At 39.8% G+C, this 18,072-nt stretch overlaps 1 long non-coding RNA gene across 1 annotated transcript in view; it reads right to left on the reverse strand.

The window, feature by feature from the left end:
• Positions 1 to 685: 685 nt before the first annotated feature.
• Positions 686 to 18,072, reverse strand: part of LOC113968231 — a 138,225-nt gene continuing 120,838 nt past the window's right edge. The window contains exons 4-5 of the long non-coding RNA XR_003534443.1: positions 1,303 to 1,440; positions 686 to 1,257 (exon numbers count right to left, since the gene is read on the reverse strand). This is a non-coding gene — a long non-coding RNA (uncharacterized LOC113968231). The remainder of the gene's footprint in view (positions 1,258 to 1,302; positions 1,441 to 18,072) is intronic.

The following is an 18,072-nucleotide window of genomic DNA, read 5'->3' on the forward strand; positions in this document are numbered from 1 at the left end:
TTCTCAGAATGGCACCCAGTATTTTGAAACAACATTCAAAAATTCTCAAACTATCAAATCAATTATGTTTCCAAAGAAAAGACATGATGAAATGCTTAGTTTGCAAAACAATTATTTTTTCCATTAAAAATGAAAAGAACACATCCCAAATTGAGAAGAGACCTTTATTCAGTCTGGACTCATGCTTTTTTTCATATGGTGACCATAATAACAATTGTATTAGAACAAAGCAGTAATGATGTTTGTGAGTCAAAAGTGAAATTCCACATGCTGGCTTGCTTGTGATAGGTATGAAAGTTTTTACTCTGTACATTTGGCCAAATCTGTACTCACAGTTTAGGTAATTCTCCTTGAAAGCACATTTGCACTTCACCAGTGAAAGAGGGGTAATGTCTAACAGAAATAATTGAGCCTGGTTGGCATTCATTTTCACAAAAGCTTAAGCTAGTGAGTCAAGAACTAAGAGATTTCCATCTGTCTACAAATTTCACAATATTTTGAGATAATGCGGCATGGGGCAACTTAAAAATACTGGAAATCTGATCTGTAGTTTTTGGGCACCCAAATATTTTATAAGTCATATGCCCACTGGAATGGAAAAAAATCTGCTAATGTGTTTTTAACAGACTGCAGAATAAAAAAAAAAAAGGCACAAATTCTATTTAGTAACACAGAAACTTTGATCCCTGAAATGTTTCCAAAACTCTTCCTTAAACTAGGTATGCTTATGTGTCATTTGGCTGTAGCAGTTAGTGCAGTAGTGCATCTGTTATTCTCTCACCTAAATATTATTCCCTTGCCTTCACTACTCTGAAACTATTTTGTTTGAAATTATAATGATCAGTGTAAAACCATCAGACGCTTAGCAACATCAAATGCTTTCATGACCTGAATTGCTCTGTTTCACGTGAAAACAACAAAGGCAGGTGTTAAAAACTACTTTGGACAGTGACAAGAAAAATTTGGCATCCCCGCCTTTGTGGGAAGCAGAGTAGAGGGGTCTGCTTGAGAAATCAGCCTCTTGGCAGAAATATGGAGACTGCTGGAAGGCCTCGAGAAACTTTCAATGTCATTAAAAAGATGGCATCTCTTTTTTTTAAGATTCAATGAGAGTACTCAGTGTCAGAGGTGTCACTGGTAACAGCCAAAGTAATCCAGCCTATTTGCAGAGAGCGAAATGAGAGCACATAGAAGTCAGATAACTTGCTGTTGAGCATGAATTGTGCTAGCACTATCATTCAGGAAAGAGCCATGACCCTCTAGCAGAGATAGATTTCCCTTTCTGATGCAAGGCTGGGGAACTGTGCAGAACAGGAATCTTCCCTCGTATCTCTCCATCGGACAACCATTGCTGCCTGAGGGTCATGCTCTGCTCCCACAGGGCAGACTCCTTTCCACTTAACTGCTGCTCGGCTTTGCTTTCCACCCTGGTTTGGAGAACTGCAGAGAAAGAATAGGATGACAGCTTCTGCGATAGCATTAGCAAGGCACATCTGATAAATTGTTTGAATAACAGCTGGGTAGATAAGAGGACATTTACTCCGTCCACTTGATTCTTAAAGTCAGTAGCCTCACAAAAGGTTTATCTTTTTATGAGTGTGAATCAGCTTCAATAAGTGTGCTATGATTTTCATGATGTGGAAACAAAAGGGTAATAAAAGCTCATAATCACAGAACTTGTATGAAGTGGGCAGCAAAATACCAGAGGGGCTAAGGTTTAGTTTCAATATCGTGAGAGAGTTATGAATAACATATTAACTCTCCTCTCCGAACCTCTCCTCTCCAAACCTCCCCTCCCCTCCTCTCCCCTCCCCTCTCCACCAAATATATGGTAACTTAAAGTACTCTAGGGAACATACATCAGATGTAAGGCTTCTGCTTCTGGGCAAACCCAAATTGTAATGGACTAATTTATAATAAGCAGAGTTTTAGTCTAGTCAGCGAAACAGTATATATGATATTACAGTATAAAATGCAAAATGCTTATGTCAAGAACTCAGTTCAAAGAGAGAAAATTTTGAGAAAGGTAAAGGGTAATTTTTTTCTTTAAATATAGGTAGTTTACAAGAACCCAAGATTGTGTGCACATATATGTATTTATACGGACAGTTTGATTAATTCTTTGTCACAAAAGGACCTCATTTAATTCAAGGTATTAATTTCTCTGGCTCATGTGCCAGTGGCACATACACCGGGGTCTAAAAAATATTACATGTCATTTCAATGTTAACCCAATGTGTAATCTCAAGTACTTAATTTTTATCCATCTCTTGTATACTACCCATAAACTGAGGAAAAATATGAGATTTATAAAGTATTTTTAAAACTGGAGATGACTAGAGCTCTTCAGCTTTATTTCTGCTTCTCTTACAAGTTGAGAATTGTACTGAATTTTTGTAATAAACTGTAGCTGTTTTGGAAGAAAGTGCAGATTTTGTTTCCATAGCACCCTTTTCTGAATGTCTTTCTTTTTTGTTTTTAAATTACTGCTTCTTTGTGAAGCAGGCTCCTTTTCTTACACTAGTTCTATGAATAAGAAACTTCTATTGTCTATGTGTCTCACCAGAGGAAATACAGAGATTTATGAATATTTTTTAAAGTCAAAAGTTCTTTATGAATTTAGATCTCAACAGCAAAATCTTTACATGAGAATGAAATAAGCCCAGCATCTAGCTTTCTGCTAGTTTTAGCTCTGAAGTGCCTCAGTGCAGTGTCAAGCAAGCCACAGCAGTGGTGAAAGGCAGAGTAGGACCCATTTCACTAGCTTGCCTTGTCATGAAACCAGGCTCAGCTACTGGAGGTGTTTCCATGGGTCCTTATGGAGTGCTCTGCTGTGAATATCCCTACCTCCCTGACAAGTGCACACACACAACTTTTCTAATCAGTCTTGCCAGTGTTCACCTGCCACTTCCCAACTTGCCAAATGTACATTTAGGCACCGCAAAAATTAATTAACATAAATAAATTTAAAGTCAGAGCAATTTTGCTTCATGTGCATTAAGTTTGAAGTGTGTTTCTTCTGTTTAAGACCTGAAAAAGTCTTGTGTGCCTTTAGCTGTATTAGTTGGTCTAATAAAGCATATTACTTCCAGGCTTATTTTTGAGTTAAAACATTTAAATCTCTTTAGAGCAGAGAATTTTAGTAGGCATCTGAAACTAACAAGTGTTTGCCAGCCCTGTACTGAACAAAGTCTAATAAAACTTAACCCTTTACTACAGTTTAATATGTCTGAATGCTCCTGCTCTTGCTTGTACCTGAATGCCTTGTGAGGAATATCCTTTCTGCAGTTCACACTTATATTTTGCAACTGTGCAGCTGTTGTTATCTCCATACAAACACTAACACTCCCTTTAAACTTTTTTTTAAGCTGTATTAAGGATTTGCTGATGTAGTTGTCAAGATTATATTTACCTGTGTACAACCATATGAAATGCAACCATACAACTGCAAACTCACAGAAAACCAAGATATGCTGGAAGTGTCCAACAGTATTGTCATTCTGGCCATATTTTTGTTTTCTGTCCAAATGAGTACCTCAAAGTATTGGTTTTCCAGTAAAAGGTCTATTATACACTACATGACATTTAATGCTGTTAAATTTTTTCTTTGGGTCTATAATATTTTTAAAGTTCTTTCCTTTTCAGTCTATTTCCTACTCATCCTGTTTTCTTTTTCTAGAGTTACCAGTCAAATATTGAAAAATAAGTAACTATGAATATTCATTTAAAGATAAATTTATTCAAATCCTTCTCATTAATCTATTGTGTTTGTTTCTTGTGGTCCCATAGCTGAATTTTATATGCACAATGTTTATATAAAGAGAATTTTGAAGTCACTTGAATGAGCATACATTGACAATACACCCTGAATTTGAAAGTAAAATTGTTGGGAGCAGTTGACTACTCATCCAAAGAAAGAACAGAAACAAAGTCCTGGGCCTGTGAGGAGAACCAGCATAGAGAGGCAGTCACACAACCATTACAAAAAAGTGAGGAATGAAGGTGGGATTAACAGAATCATAGAATAGAATCCATTGGGTTGGAAAAGACCTCTGAGATCATCACGTCCAACCCTTGATCATCCAACACTGCCATGATTACTAGACCATGGCACTGAGTGCCACATCCAGTCTTATCTTAAAAACCTCCAGGGACAGAGAATCCACCACCTCCCTGGGCAGCCCATTCCAATGTCTGATTACTCTCTCTGTAAAAAATTTCTTCCTAATATCTAACCTAAACCTCCCCTGGCACAGCTTAAGACTGTGCCCTCTTGTCCTACTGCTGGTTGCCTGGGAGAAGAGACCAACCCCCACCTGGCTACAACCTCCTTTCAGGGAGTTGTAGAGAGTGATGAGGTCTCCCCTGAACCTCCTCTTCTCCAGGCTGAACAACCCCAGCTCCCTCAGCCTCTCCTCATAGGACTTGTCCTTGAGTCCCTTCACCAGCCTTGTTGCTCTTCTCTGGACCTGCTCCAGCACCTCAATATCCTTCCTGAACTGAGGGGCCCAGAACTGGACACAGTACTCCAGGTGTGGCCTCACCAATGCTGAGTACGGGGCAAGAATCACTTCCCTGGTCCTGTTGGCCACGCTGTTCCTGATCCAGGCCAGGATGCCATTGGCCTTCTTGGCCACCTGGGCACACTGCTGGCTCATGTTCAGCTTCCTGTCAATCCAAACTCCCAGGTCTCTTTCTGCCTGGCTGCTCTCCAGCCACTCTGTGCCCAGCCTGTAGCGCTGCAGGGGGTTGTTGTGGCCAAAGTGGAGGACTCGGCACTCGGCCTTGTTGAACCTCAACCCATTGGAATCAGACCATGTCTCTAGCTTGTCCAGGTCCCTCTGAAGAGTCCTTCTGCCTTCCAGGAGATCAACACTCCCCCCCAACTTGGTCTCATTTGCCAATTGAGTGAACGGTACACTCAATCCCCTCATCCAGATCGTCAATAAAGATATTTAACAGGACTGGGCCCTGCACTGATCCCTGAGGGACACCACTAGTGACCAGACACCAACTGGATGCAGCACCTTTCACCACCACTCTCTGGTCCCAGCCCTTCAGCCAGTTCCTAACCCAGTACAGAGTGCCCCTGTCCAAGCCGTGGGCTGCAGATTTTTCAGGAGTATGCTGTGGGAGACGGTGTCAAAGGCTTTGCCGAAGTCAGATAGACCACATCCACAGCCTTCCCCTCATCCATCAGGTGGATCACCTGATCATAAAAGGAGATCAGGTTGGTCAGACAGAACCTGCCCCTCCTAAACCTGTGCAGGCTGGGTCTGATCCCTTGTCCATCCTGTAGGTGTTGTGTGATTGCACTTGGGATGATCTGCTCCATAAACTTGCCAGGCATCCAGGTCAGGTTGACAGGCCTGTAGTTTCCTGGGTCCTCCTTGCAGTCCTTCTTGTGGATCAGAGTGACACTCACCAACTTCCAATCATCTGAGACCTCCCCAGTGAGCCAGGACTGTTGGTAAATGATGGAGAGCGGCTTGGCGAGCTCTTCCACCAGCTTCCTCATCACCCAAGGATGGATCCCATCTGGTCCCGTAGATTTGTGGGGATCCAAGTGGCTCAGCAGGTTGCTAACTGTTTCCTCCTCTATACAGGGGGGTTATTCAGCTTCCTGTCTCTGTCTACCAGCTCTGGAGGCCAGTTGTCCTGAGGACAACCTGTCTTACTGTTGAAAACTAAGGCAAAGAAGGTGTTAAGTACCTCAGCCTTTTCCTCATCTTTGGTGACTATATTCCCTCCCAGAGAAAAAGAAGATACTCCTGATGCTGGAGCTGAGGCCCCTGTAGCCCATGATGAAGACCATGGTAGAGCTGACCGTCTCCCTGCAGCCTATGGAGGAGCACAGGAGTGCAGAGACCCACCTGTAGCCCATGGAGAAGCCCACACAAGAGCAGGTGGATATCCAAAGGAGGCTGTGACCCCCTGGGAGGCCCATGTTGGAGCAGGGTCCTGCTGGGGAGCTGCAGCCTGTGGAGAGAGGAGCCTACGCTGGAACAGGTTTTTCCCAGGTAGGGCTTGTGGCCCCTGTGGGGGACTCAAACTGTCAGAGCTCATTCGTGAAGGACTGCACCCCATGGAGAAGTGACCGATGGGACAGCAGTTTCATGAAGAACTGTTGTCTGTGGGATGGACTCATTTCAGAGAGGTTCATGAAGGACTGTCTCCTGTGGGAGGGACCCCATGGGAAGCAAGGGAAGGACTCCTCTCACTGCATGGCAGCAAAAACAACAACTGATTATAACCCCTATTCCATGTCTCCCTGCACCTCTAAGGGAGAGGAGGTAGAACTTAGAAGGAAGGAGGGGTAGGGGAAAGGTGTTTTTAAGATTATGTTACTTCTCACTCTTTTACTCTAATCCTGTTAGTAACAAATTTAATCAATATCCCCACTTTGAGTCTGTTTTGCCCATGATGGTGATCAGTAAGTGATCTCTCCCAGCTCTTATGTCAACTCATGAATCCTTTGTTGTTTTTTTTTCTCTCCTCTGTCCAGTTGCAGAGGGGAGGGAGAGAGTGACTTTAGTGTGTACCTGTTATCCAGCCAGGGTCAACCCACTACAGAGGAGTAGACACTGATCTCTTCTCTGTGGTGACCAGTGACAGGACCCGAGGAAATGGCCTGAAGTTGTGTCAGGAGAAGTTTAGGTTGGATATTAGGTTCTTCACCTAGAGGGTGGTAGGACACTGGAACAGGCTCCCCAGGGAAGTGGTCACAACACCAAACCTGACAGAGTTCAAGATGATACTCTCAGGCACATGCTGTTATTCTTGGGATGATCCTGTCCTTATGGGTCCCTTCTAACTCAGCATATTCTGTGATTCTGGGATTCTGTCTAAGCCAGGCTACAGACTAGGCTCAGAGAAAAAAACCATCTGGTCTTTTGTAAAAGTTGAACAAAACTGTTGGACCAGGAACAGTCCCAAAGAGACTGCATGGACTGGTAGTTGGGATGCTTTCCTCACACTGCTGTGGATCCCATCCAAGGCAGCATTGGAACTCAGGTATCAAACACTACGGTCTGAATTTCACTCGGGAAACTATTTTAGTACTGATGACCTTTACAGGATTTGGCTGTTAATGACCTAGGTTTCTCTTTATGTAAAGTTTTAATAAAAAAATTCTGTAGAAAAATCAGTAATTTTTTCTTCTTTTCCTCATTTGGATAAACTGCTGTAACTGAATATATTGCAATACACACTACTTCATTAGGAAGGCAATTACATTCTTTAAAGGCAGAAAATGCCCTGCTATTGTGATATGCAATGGATTCACTGAAATTATTGTCCCTGGTAGAAAAGGGAAAGAAAAGAAACTCAAGCATCTCACAGAGGGACATTAATTCAAGCTGGTACGTCTTTTATTCTGATTTAATAAGCTAATACAATGATAAGCCTGAATGGGAGAAAGGTGTAGACTAGAACTTCTTAAACCATTTAAATCTTATTAGAAGTAATTTTTTTTCAGAGATGGGAAAATTTTCTGTCACTTACCATTTGCGTCATGAGAATAAAAAATCAATTTTTAAAAAAAAGGAAAAGGAAGGAATTAAAAAGACAGAGGGAAAGGAACAATTTCCCATTCAGAAGAATAATATTTTATTACTCTAAGGTCCATTTCTAAGCCCCAATTAAAACCTATCAAGCATATAACATGTGTATACTCTGAACTACTAAATGTGGATTTTTCACAATTTTCAGACAATATAATGGGCATTAAATTATTTAGTGTCAGTTTTACACAGGAATAATAATATTGTATTACTGAAACCAGTGTTAAATACCTCATAAACATTAAGCAACATTTTTCCTGACTTATTCCTTTTATACCAGTACTTAATTTAATTGCCATTACTTTTAGCAAGAATATATGAAATAACAGAAAACAACATATTCTGTTTCAATGCCTCTTGTGGCTGCAGGGAAGAAGTGAATGAAGGGATGTTGAAGTACTAAAGGGACATTTTGATTTCTGTGTCCATTCTGTCTGCATAAATATTTTGCTGGTAAAAATAGGGGAAGCTTTCTTGTCTGGAAAGGCTTAAACATCTGCCTACCATGTTCTTTTCATGTAAACAGGCATGTTCCTTGTCCTTCTACTTAGAAATTAAATCAATAAAAATAAAACCTTCTTTCTTTCTTCGGTGACAACAGGTCTAATATGAGACAGCAGCACAGTAGCATTGTAAAATGATAAACCATTGATGTACACAACTCCACCAATTTTCCTTTTGAAAGTATATAATAACAAGGTATTTATAGGATGGGGAAATTAAAGCATATGAATCATGTATACTTTGATACAGAGATTACTCACCCCGGCAGCAAACATGCTTACACTACAGGATGGATGTGATCTCCATCCTTTGGAGAATTCCCAAATTTGTCCCTTTCCTGCAGGCAACCAGAAGCTTCCTTTTCCCAGACCACTGTGGAGGTTTAGAATGGTTCTTCTTTTGACAGGAGAGTGAACAGGAAAAAGGCAGTTAAAAGTAGTACTCTGCTGGGAATACTCAGCTTTTTGAAAAGATAGATGAGTGATAACTTCCTTCTCATCCACTCTGTGAAGGTTTTGTTGCTTTATCTGAAAGCTCTGCTTGGGAAACATGCTTGGCAAAACTTCTGATTCATTTCTGCTGTCAAAGTCTGAACGGATCTGGAAGGTGCTCCTGATCAGACCAAAGTAGCATAGCTGGGATAAAGACAGGCAGTGTAATTCAAGATTATGTCACAATTCTCAAGGTCTCTTCTTTTTTTTTTTCCCCAGAGAAGACTCTGGAGATCAAACAGTAGATCATGGATCATCCCGTGGGATGTCCTTGAGAGAAATGAAGAAAGCCGTATTCAATGGGTCCTATGGGAACAAACAGATGCATTCTAACTGCAGACTAGAGTTACACAGTTACACAGAGAGATGAAGGGTGAAAAAGCACAGGAGCTAAAAATGACAGACTGCAAGCTAGTTATTCAGTTAGAATAGAAATATTTCTTTTGATTTCAAGAGAAGTGTAGTGGTTCAGCCAGAAAGCTGGAAGGACAGGAGGTATGAGTAACTCAGGAGTCTCAGAGGCAGATTTTGGAGATCAGAGTGGGCAATGCTGCATGGTTCTCATGATCTAAAACTTCCACTGTGGACTACCCATAGTTGGGATAAAGGTATTCACGTGTAAAATGGAAGCAGGCTTTTACATAGGAAAGCAGAAGGCTAAAATTTTGTTCACCTGTAAATGGCGGGAAAAAGTCCTTTTGATATATATTGTTTTGTGGGAAATAAGAATAGCAGAGAATGGCATTCTTTAAAAGTAATGTAATCCTGTCTTTTTGTTATTCTGTTACACACAGAGATGGAGGACTGGCTACATGTCCTAGAAGACCTGTTGCTGACTGTTTGCAAATCTTTACAGGACCTCAGATAAGCAAGTGATCAATGAAGAACAGAGCCTGGAAGGATGAAAGGAAGTCCTAGGGCTTCAGCGGGATTAAAAAAATGTTTAGAATATCAACTGCATCTTTAATTAACAACACTTAAAAATATTAATTATTAATGTTAGCATTAATGGGTGTGACTTCTCAAGGAACTGTATCTCATACAGCATGTCTGGCTGTCATTCCTCTGTGAGCAGTGTCTCTGTAATACAGCAAAATAAATACATGCAAGAAGTGAGGGGTTTGCCATAATTTAGGCTTTTCTTTCATCAGAAGAGGCATACAAGCCCTTGGTAGCAATAGTATACAGGCTACAAGCTGAACTGATTTGAATTCTGTAGTAGATATGATACCTGTTAGTCAAAGTCAAGGCTTTAATCCGAATACTTTTTCATCTCTCACCCTCTTTCATACCATTTCTTTTGAAAGCATATTTTTTAAACTGTCTTAAAATTAATTGAAAAAAGTCTGTCTCCAAGTGATTGAAATGACAGTTTGCCCAGAGGGGAAGAATCATTAAAATGATCTGAAGTCAACGAAGTTTAATGGAAATTAATATAATGAAACAAATGTAATATGACATCTGATATTTCTAAAATAATTGATTTCCATTTATTAAATTAAACAATTGCAGATCAGAATTATGATTCACAGGCACTCTTTCCTTTATTAGTTTCAAGGAACATGGTTAATGTCGATAGCATACACCAGGTTTAAAATATTTGGCTTGTGGAATGGAAAAGCCTTCAAGAGATGTTATATTTGATGTAAGAGATATGAAAAACAAAATCAAAATATTCTTTCACTGCTAAATTTTAATAATTTATGCCACAATATATCTCTGCTTTATATGGAAATTTTGAGGTATCAAAAATTAATTTTTATTACTGAAAATATCCAGTGCAGTAACTTTGAGGGAAATAGTCTAAAGATTGTAAGAACTAAATAAATTTTGATTCATCTGCCCATACTTCATGATTTGTTACAAAATGTTTGGAGTTTGAGCAACCCTCACGGACATTTAGTCACAAAATCCTTGACATGAGAGGGGTCAGGGCATAAAGCAGATGTGAGGCACAGTGTTCCAATTCTCTGGTATGGAGGAGGGCTGTTTGCCCCCATGTTTTGGCAAAACAATAGGTCTGCAGAGGTTCCCACCTGAGCCCTCTTTTCCAAAACAAAACCTTTGTCCATATCCCAAACAGGACTCTAGGATAGGCTGCGTGATGAGCAGGTGTAGTTACCTAAGTCCTTGGCAGCACATTTGGCATAGCAGGTGGGACAGGATGGTGTTTCTGATCCCTAGGATCCAAACAGCTGGAAATCTTGTGTCCTATGGCCAGGCAGGAATGCATAAGGAAGTGGTGCTTAACATACATTTTTAAAACCTATTGGACCAAAATAATTCAAGACAAGATCTCCTTAGTCTTTTCTGAAATTTTTATCAGATTCTTGCATGTAAATGTTTAATACCTTATAACCTTACACTGTCTCATTGGTTTTCTAATTAATTCTAATTTTCACTCTGTTAAAGATCCTGACATTTTACTTTGGAAATCAGAGAACCAAGACCAGATCCTCACTTCTCCTTGTGTCAGTCCAGCAGAGCAAATCAACTGGAAAGGCACATTAACTTCCACTGGGAAATATTGCGATGTCCTGAAGCAGAGTTAAATACTCACTGTTTGTGTATTATCCTGCATCTATCCTCTACAGATTGGGGACCCCTGGTGGCCTAGTGGTTAGCATGCAGGACTCTCACTGCTGCAACCCAGGTTCAAATCCCAGTCTCCCGGGCAGATGGAGCTCGTTAGCCCTGTGAGGTCATCCATCTATGAGAAGGTCACTCTAAACAAACCTACGTCCTGAGGACCTCACTGCCATTGTCCAAGCTTGCTTGGCCCCGGCAGATGAACCTTAGGATTAAAGGGTGGGCTCAGTTCAGCGCATGCTGTGTCTCACCTAAAAAAAAATCCATTGTGCAGGCTGGAAAGGTGAAAGACCTTTCCCAAAATCTTCGTTCGCGAAGACTGGCTATTATATATATATATATATCCTCTACAGATACATTAATTACTAATGACACAAAAATATACATACTCTTTGATGTAATTTGAAATCTTTCATTCTTTCCTTTCTATAGTCTCAGACCTCAGCTTTGAGAGCACTTAAGCTGACTACAGAAAATTATTTCTGAGGTCTCACCTCTTCTCCTTCTCTTTCCCACAACATAGAGGCTGTGTTAGAGTGTTCCTGCTTCTCTAATCTTGTGGTAAGGTCCCATAAGAAGCAAAAAATACATTTTAAAATGTATATATATGCTGCAGTTCTTGCCAATAAACCAAGTACAAGGGGTCTTTTGGACCGCAAAGGTCATTCCTCTGTTATTTTAAGCAACTACTTCATTTATTTTTTTTCTCAGTATTGATCAAAATCTATCTTAAAACCAGACAGGTTTTCCTCTCTTCTCACCTCCTCTGAAATGTTTCTACAAAACGCATCACTATCATGGTTTAGAACCTTTTTCTAACCTCCTTTTTGCATTTACCAGAACCAGTTAATACAGAAAACACATTATTTTAGCCCTCCTTAATATTGAGAAAGACACTCAAGAAGGTGGTATTTTAAAACATTTTTCACAGGGATTCATACATTCCTTTAAATGCTAGAGAGAGAAATTTCCAGTTTTAGCTTCTTCATATTGCTAAGATAGTTTCTGTTATATGAAAAATCTGAATCATTAAAATCTATATAGCTTTCTATGGTGATTTGCTTATACACACACTGCTCATATTCATAAAACAGCTGGTTGTTTTGAAACAAGACTTCTTATAGTTGAGAAAAATTCCACATTTCAAATACTTTGATTCAATCTTCCATGCCTGCCTTTACTCTGATTCTTGTGGAATTAGTTTTGAGAGCTGTTTTCCTCTCTTTACAGGTCTCCTACATTTTTTACAAAGAACCTCAAGATAGGCTGTTAAGGGAAGCTAAATTCAAAGGCTTTCAGCATTGCATTTCTATCTGTCAGCTCTTTGTTGTTGTTTCCTTTTTATTCTATTATAGTTTGTGTGTTTGTTTATTTGTTTGCAATTTTTCTAATCAGAAAAGCAGAAAGAAAAGGAAAAAGCCATGATATTTCTATTCACATATTTTACTAATATACTTAAGGATGCTAGGTAGAATTATTCACTTCTGTTGGACAGAAGACCAGCATGACGATTGTGTTCAAACAGCTAGAGCAATTACTGGTCAGTATTTTGAAGCTGCTACATGAAGAGAATATTTTTCCTGTAATGGTATTTTTAAAACTGCTTTTCATTTGTTTTTCTTTTGTTGTTGTTGTATTTGAAAATTCAGATGAACTAGTCATCATCGGTAAACCAGAACAAAAAATAAGGCTTTCATCAAGAATGGAACAGAAAACGTGTCTTCTTGTATTGCAAAAATGATCTTTTTAATACCTGTACTAGAACTTCTCACTTTATCACAAATTTCCACCAAACCTTGGGGACATTCCATGCCTCAGTAAATGACTTTAAACCACCGGGGGCCGATACTAATTTTATTGTAATCGGAGATTTCAAAGAAAGGGATGTGATCATTGTTTTATGTAATGAGTATAATCATTATTAGAACTACAAGTTTAGTCAAATAATGTTCCTTGTTTAAAGGAAAAGTAAACAGTATAACATGCTAATTAGAAAACGTCATTAAACAATTAAAATTTCATCCTTATTTAGCATATCAGTGACAGTAAAGGCCATCCAGGAGCTGAGGTTTCGTGAGGTATTCTAAGGAAGTTCTACAACTCACATTTATTTCTGAATCCAATTAAAACTCTGTACTTGTACATCCAAACAATTCTTGGTCACAGAAAAACTTTTTTGTATTATATAGAGTGGAGAACCATTGCCCAAAACACAAAGCACACATTAAAATTGACCTAACCATAAAATCAGTCTGAGGCCATTTTAAAACAAGATTTTTTTAGTAATGTGTAAATTTTTCCTTTCTATTTTATTGTATCATATTTTACACTACTTTTCAAAATAGAAAACACTTATTTAAATGCAATTTTACAGACTGACATATAACTGCTACAATGCTTTTTTACCCACATAGATGGCAAAGATGACCCATCCAGACAGTAGCATTAACTGTGTAACATACAGTGCACTAGGATTGTTTCAGATTAATAGGGGGAAGTTCTGGATGGACACAGATATCTTCCTTTTTTGAAAATGGGCAAGGAACCTGTGCAGAAAGGTAGATTGCAAGTGTCTTCGAGAAGATGCTAAATTGTAGGTTGCAATACTCCATGTTATGATTCAGTAGTTATTTTGTATTAGTCTTCTTACATTTATCTGTCTTGGACTTCGACTTCACAAAGAACTTAAGCACACAGGACACATTTACATGTTTACATGACTAAATAAGTAACATGTTCCTTTTTTCTCAAGTGATCAAAGGAAATTAAGTGATAAGCATAGTCCCCTATGGACCCATCTCATTGTCACAAACATACCTCTGAAAGTACTTAAGCAGATACAGACAGTATAATGACAATTAAAACATTCTGGATACATTCTGACTGATAACTTTCCAGTAAGCATATGATGGAACTAAATTTATGTCTTGAAAATCCACTGAGAAATACTTTGAACTGTGACAATGGAATAGCAATTGCAGCAAGCAAAATTAGAAAGAATCAAGTCTTGTAATCAGATGTATAATTACTACAGGGCATTATGTGACAGATCTAATTTTGTGACTTGAATGAAACAAATGGTTCAATGACTTTTGAACTTAATGGATGCCTGAGGATATATGGTGATATATAGCTTTTATCAAATATAAATATTTACAAGAGATTTTAAGAACTTTCTTTCAATTTAGAACATGTCCCATTTGGGGGAAAAAAAACCCCCAAACTGAGACAGCATAAAGGCAAGTAAAATAATTTCAGAATAATTTTAGATAATTTTTTTTTTAAGATCAGGCTTTGCTTATTCAGTCGTGTATCACAAAGTTTTCCCAACTCATTGACTGGGCTTAGAATTTTCAAGAAAAGACAAGCAGTTTCTGGCTTAGAAATATCTACGTAACTTTTGTTATTCTTTTATGTCTCCTATGTTATAATTTTGTGGAACCCTAATAATCACCTGAACCAGTCAAATCCTTGGCTTTTCAGCAACAGTGTCAGAGATTTTATTCAGAAAGAACAAATATAGATTTTTTTTGTAGTAAACATACAGCAAGCCACCTAGAGCTTTTGTGAGCATTAGCTTTCTGCCCCTTTGTCTCCCACTGTGCTTTCAACTGTCCTCATAAACAGCCAAACACACAGCAACTCTACAACTTTCCGCTTGTGATGCCTGATCTTCCTGCATGTTTTCTTGCTACCTCACAAGGAAAGGTGAGAGTCTCAAGACAGGTGCTTAGAGAGAATCTGTTGGAGAAGGTTAACTGCAGACTGAAAGGAGCAAGATCAGAAGAAATGGAGACTTGGACCTAATGCTTTCACTAATGTTAAAGGATACGGCTTTTATATCTATAGTGCAAAGACTCTGGTATCAACCTTTTCTTTTCTCTTTTCTCCAAATATGCTCACTAATTTAGACAATGGAGAGAGACTTAAGATAAGGGTTGTACTCTCCTAGGAGAAGAATGCCACCTCAGGCTGCTGGCTGGGTATTGTTTCTTTGTCCTTACACAAATGACTCATCTGTTATAAATCCCCTTGGGGAGACACCAGGACAATTCACTCACATGGCCTGAAGATATTCAACTCTGCTGATAGCCATAATGGATCCACCTCTGCTTAGAAGGTGTCAAAGACTCTTGAAATGTCCCACAATCAGGTATTAATTATCCAGTGAAGAAGGTGTTCCCACCTACACTGAGCCAAATAAAAGACCATAGTGGGACTTCAAGTTGTGAGTCTACTTCCCTCACTCCAGGGGATTTCTACCACCCAAGCCTCTACCACCTCCTCAGAGAATCAGGACTACAACCACCATTGGAGTTGCAGCGACCAGGTCTCGTTGCTGAATCTGGCAGGTGTCTTGTGGGTCCTGCCAGTCACAGCACAGCTCCAACTGCCTGTGCCAGCACTGCAGCCTTACTCCAGCACTGACCCTCCAAACTATTCCTGCCAGGTTTTAATGGGTGCAGGGAGGCTGACCGCCATCTCATTTTGGTTCAACGGGCAGGAGCTTGGGATTTTTTCTGATTAGCTCAACTCAGCCTTATCAGTATTGTTCAGCATTCTACTTGATAAAGAGTTATTTTTTGACTTACATCCAGGCATGTTTGCTCTCTCTCTCGCTCTCTCTCTCTCTCGCTCTCTCTCTCTCTCTCTCTCTGTATTGGAGAGAACCAGGGGTATTGAATCAGAGGAAGGAGACTTCCATCCAAAGTCTCTGCCCTCTCCAAATTGTCTCAAAACAAGACATACTGTTTTTAAAAGACCGCTAAAACCAGGCAATTCTTAAACTCAGCCAGCACTGGCTGAATACACCCTCTGAAGTATTGTTGAGCTGAATAGGAATTAAATTATAGAAATCTCATAATTTAGTGTTCATTAACATGAGTTAGTCATGCCATGCTAGTTATTTGCCATCATGGAGAACTCAGTCTGCAAAGACAACCTGGAAAAGTTACCACTTCATTACACTGGAAAAGTTACCACTTGATTACACAGAAGAGAAATTTTTTCTATGCCCCAGTGAGTTGCTTAACTTGTAATATAATGAAGACAAAATTGAAGTGAAAATTGTACTCTAGATCTTTGCCAGCTCCATTGCCCCTCTCTGGACACACTCCAACATCTCAAGGTCATTCTTGTAGTGAGGGTCCCAAAACTGAACACAGGATTCCAGGTGTGGCCTCACCAGTGCTGAGTACAGGGGGATGTTCACTGCCCTGGTCCTGCTGGCCACACTATTGTTGATATGCCAGGGCATTGGCCTTCTTGGACACCTGGACACCCTGCTGGCTCATGGTGAGCTGGCTGTTGACCAACACCCAGAGGTCCTCTTCTGAAAGGCAACTTTCCAATCACTCTGCCCCAAGACTGTAGTGCTGCAGGAGGTTGTTGTGACCCAAGTGTAGGACCCGGTACTTGGCTTCGCTGAACCTCATACAACTGGCCTTAGCCCATCAATCCAACCTTCCCAGATCCCTCTGCAGAGCCTTCCTACCCTCCAGCAGATCAATATGCCCGCTCAGCTTAATGTTGTCTGCAAAATGATGGAGAGTGCACTCAATCCCTTTTTCCAGGTCACTGATAAAGATATTAACACAGCAGAAGCCAGTTTCTCCAGAAAAATGCCGTGGGAAATGGTGCCAAAGGTTTTTCCAATGTCTAGATAGACAATATGCACTGCCTTTCCATCATCTACTTATCAGGTCACCATGTCATAGAAGGAGATCAGATTAGTCAAGTAGGACCTGCCTTTCATAAACCCGTGATGGTTGGGCCTGATCCCCCAGTTGTTCTGCACATGCCACATGATGGCACTGAAGATTATCTGTTCCATGACCTTCCCTGCACTGAGGTCAGACTGACAGGCCTGCAGTTCCCTGCATTCTCCTTCTGACCCTTCTTGTAGATGGCTGGCTAACTTTCAGTCTACTGGGACCTCCCTAGTTAGCCAGGACTGCTGTTAAATGATTGAAATTGACTTGACAAGCTCGTCTGCCAGCTCCCTCCTCAGGGGAGCTGGTGAAACTGCTCGCCAATCTACTTTTTTTTGCTGTTATTAGGAACATAGCCAGTATGGTTTACTAGTTGGGAGCTAATTTACACAGTCACTTTCACTTTAGAAAAAGAAAATGCTGTCACCCGCTTCTCATTTTCTCTATCATGAACCAAAATGCAGGATGTCATAGTCTGAAAAAGAAGTTATGACTACTTCACACACTTAATACCTGTTCTTGTAAAAGCATTCCTCATTACAATGAATGATTCACAAGTCATTCATTAGAAAATCCCACTTGGCCATTAGACAGTACTAATGTTTTCCTATTGTGCTTAAAAATGAATAATTCATATCCTCCATGAGAATACTGGGATGATGAATAACAGAGCAGAGCAAATATAGCTATGTCCTATTTTATATATTTTACCATGTGCTGGTTACATGGGATTTTCTGACTTCACTTTTGTTGCCTGGGGTGAATGTTGTTAATGTTGTATATACATATATATATATATATACACACACATATATATATATATATGAATAATTATATTGGATATATGAATCAAAATAATGAACTTCAATGTGTGTTTGTGTGCATTTTACACACAGACACACACATATGCTCGTGACACTTTAAAAAATTAAGAGAAGTAAAAAAAACTTGATAATACTTTTGATCATGGATTAACTGCTTGAAAAATCTCAGCTCTTCTGTCTATTGTCATTTCCCTGAAATTTGTCATGGCTGTAGGTAGTTTTCTTTCCTTTTTCCTCTCCCTCTCCCTCTTCCTCCCTTTCCCCTCCCTCTCCCTCTTCCTCCCTTCCCCTCCCTCTCCCTCTCCCTCCCTCTCCTCTCCTCTCCTCTCCTCTCCTCTCCTCTCCTCTCCTCTCCTCTCCTCTCCTCTCCTCTCCTCTCCTCTCCTCTCCT

Source organism: Neopelma chrysocephalum, unplaced genomic scaffold (genome assembly GCF_003984885.1).
Source record: "Neopelma chrysocephalum unplaced genomic scaffold, ASM398488v2 Primary Assembly neopelma1_23, whole genome shotgun sequence".
Classification (NCBI taxonomy): Eukaryota; Metazoa; Chordata; class Aves; order Passeriformes; family Pipridae; genus Neopelma; species Neopelma chrysocephalum.